This window comes from Paroedura picta, chromosome 2, assembly GCF_049243985.1.
Source record: "Paroedura picta isolate Pp20150507F chromosome 2, Ppicta_v3.0, whole genome shotgun sequence".
Taxonomy (NCBI): Eukaryota; Metazoa; Chordata; class Lepidosauria; order Squamata; family Gekkonidae; genus Paroedura; species Paroedura picta.
Genome location: NC_135370.1, coordinates 30,128,545 through 30,131,673, shown reverse-complemented (window position 1 = coordinate 30,131,673; position 3,129 = coordinate 30,128,545). Strand labels below are relative to the sequence as shown.

Genomic DNA, 3,129 nt, shown 5'->3' with positions numbered 1-3,129 from the left:
AACTGGGAACCAGGAAGACTTTGAACTGATGCCCTGGCCAATCATGGAAGACTTCTTTGCTGTGAGGCATGGAGAAGAGAGTTAATTCGAAAAAAGCAGAAATTTGCACACTTCCTGATGCCGGTTTTTCAAATATTGAGGGTTATAGCCACTTCTGGATATCGCAGGAGCAGGGTAGGGTCACTATGTATGTTGCAGCGGGAAAATGTAAAGGACCCAAAATCAAAATGCAAATTGAATTCAGTGTAGACAGGAGGGATTCATTCAAACTGGAACTGGGTAAAAAGCCCCGTGCAGAGTACAGCCAGGATTCATTCCACATGTGTAGGATAATGTACTTTCAGTGTACTTTTGCAGCTGGATTTTCCTGTGCAGAACAGGAAAATCTACTTCTAAAGTGCATTGAAAGTGCATTAGCTAATGTGTGCGGAATGGGCCCAGACATCTACAGAAATCCCCCCCCCCATAAATTGCATCTAGAGCAATTGCTAAATGAGTGATCAAATTGACCATTTGCGTTTCACTAATGCTCAGTATCGATCACTCATGGGTTCTTGCTATCTTTCTTGATTCCCCCCTACAGCTGCGGCTCGATGTGTTCAAGCTGCACCCCCATCCCAGCTTGGTGAGGAGACAAAGGTCATAAAGGAAGCGGCAATATCGCAGCTGGGAGACAATGGGCAGGAATGGGTTCCACTACTCTCTCATTTTCCTTCTCCTGATCACCCGTCATCTTTCTGCATACCTGGTAGGGCACTACCACCGTTGGCCCAGTTCTTTCTGTGCAAGGCGTATGCTTACGATGCCCAATGCTGTGCCGCACTTCCCTTGGCATACCTCTCCTGACCAGCATCCTTTGCATCCCACTTTAGGGCCGTCTGGTGAGCAACGCAGGAAACCTGTGAAGTCTGTGGCAACAACAAGCTCGCCAGTCCCTGCAGGGGCAACTGGGGACACCAATGAGGGGAGCACCGATGAGACTTCATGGCTTTCTTTCTGTGAGTTTCTTCAGGCACTGAAGGAAGAGGTTGACTCTGAAAATTTTGAAACACCCATTGCTGTCCCTTCCCAGTTTTTTCTGGGCAAGGCTTATGCTTATGTACACAATGACGTGGCACACAATGACGTGGCACACTTCCTTTGGCATACCTCTCCTGACAAGCACCTTCTGCATCACACTTTAGGGCCTTCTGGTGAACAAAGCAGGACACCTGTGAAGCCTGTGGCAACAATAAACTTGCCATTCCCTGCAGGGACAACTGGGACCACCGAAGAAGGAAGCACCTGTGACCCTCCATGGCTTCCTTTATGTGAGTTTCTTCAGCCACTGAATGAAGAGTGTCGAGGTTGACTCTGAAAATTTTGATACCCCCACTGCTGTCCCTTCCCAACATGCACAGTGAGAAGAGCGATGCGTCTGCCAGCCCTGGGTCCAGGAAACCCAGGGCTTAGTCTGTGAGTCAAAGGAGTGGTGGGGCACAGGGTATTCCTGGACGGGGCATGCAATGTCCCGGTGTTGTTCCTCTCGCAGTCTCACAAGCTGCCGGTTCAACTTGCAGCCTCACAACGTTGGAGGTTATAATTATATTGCTCTGCATATTTTCTGTAAATAATCCATTTGAACTTCATGTTGCCTAGGGGATCAGCGATCAATTCTACCAACATTTTAATCCTGAAAGCAGGCATCATTCATTCATTCATTCATTCATTCGTTCGTTCGTTCGTTCGTCCGTCCGTCCGTCCGTCCGTCCGTCCGTCCGTCCGTCCGTCCGTCCGTCCGTCCGTCCGTCCGTCCGTCCGTCCGTCCATCATCCATCCATCCATCCATCCATCCATCCATCCATCCATCCATCCATCCATCCATCCATTCATTCATTCATTCATTCATTCATTCATTCATATACCGCCCTCCCCGAAGGCTCAGGGCGGTTTACATGAAATGGGAACGATACACTTAACTCAGTTTGTAGTGATGTGGTAACAACAGTAACAATAACAATATAATGATAATAATAAACATTGTAGAACAGTAGAATACTAGAAACATTGATCAACTCATACTGAGGCCTGGTGGTTTGGGCAGATCTGTAATGATTGTTGGATGGAGGCTTGGGGGGCCAGTGGGAAGCGGTGGTTCAGCTTGACCTCAACCAAATGCCTGGGGGAGGAGCTCCCATTTGCAGGCCCTGCGGAACTGTTCAAATTTAACAGCATGAGGGCTGTTGCTCTAAGAATGAAATGAGGTAGAGCAGGGGTCTCCAACGCAGGCCAATTCCGCACACACGTCAGATAATGCACCTTCAATGCACTTTAGAAGTAAATTTTTCTGTGCCATGCAGGAAAATCCAGCTGCAAAAGCAGATTGAAAGTGAATGATCCGATGCTTGTGGAGCCCGGGTGTGTGCTTGCGCCGTTGTGCCTGCCAGCACCTCTTTTGATGCCCACCAAGTAGGTGAAGCTTGCTCTGAAAAGAAATAACCACTGCTTTCCCTTCCCAACGCACACAGGGAGAACAATGAAGAATCAGATATGGAGCCTGGAACTCAACTTGGACAATCTCAAGGAACAGCTGAGCAAAAACTAGAGGCTGCTGGTTGGGGGTGATGCGGGATGTGTGTGTGTGTGTGTTATTTTTGCTAACAGTTGTAAATAGTTGGAGATTTGCTTTGTTTTCTGATTCTGTCTTGTAGTCTGTTGGCGGGTGTGAAAAGGGGGCTAGTAGGGGAGTGATATAAATACACAAAGACCTTTTCTAAGTGTTTTGTAATAAAAGTAACTTCTCAGACTCTTAGCTCAAATCTTAGTGGTCATGTACAATGCCTGTTTGAAATTTTTTTTCACTTTTATATTGCTATTTATCATTAAATTGAATTCATGATCCTGTGATGCACACCACCCCAAGACAACTAAGTCAAGAAGGAGTGGGAAAGAAATGTTTTTTAAAAAATAAAATAAAAAATGAAGCAAACAATGTAGTCTTTTGAGCATAACTATGAAATTACCAACAACTTGCTTTGCAATAGGGAACAGCATGCGCTATCCATGTGCAAGTTGAAGCATGCTTTATTGTGTGGAGGGGAATCAAATATTAACAGACTAGAGGCAAAGCCCATTGCACGCTGAAAGGCA

The 3,129-nt window shown here is 46.4% G+C and overlaps 1 long non-coding RNA gene across 1 annotated transcript; it reads left to right on the top strand.

Annotated features, from left to right (window-relative positions):
* The first annotated feature begins 621 nt into the window (after positions 1-621).
* Positions 622-2,798, top strand: LOC143828626 (uncharacterized). Its single transcript, XR_013227773.1, has 4 exons — positions 622-748; positions 873-998; positions 1,185-1,310; positions 2,508-2,798. It is a non-coding gene; the product is annotated as an uncharacterized LOC143828626 (long non-coding RNA).
* Positions 2,799-3,129: the final 331 nt, after the last annotated feature.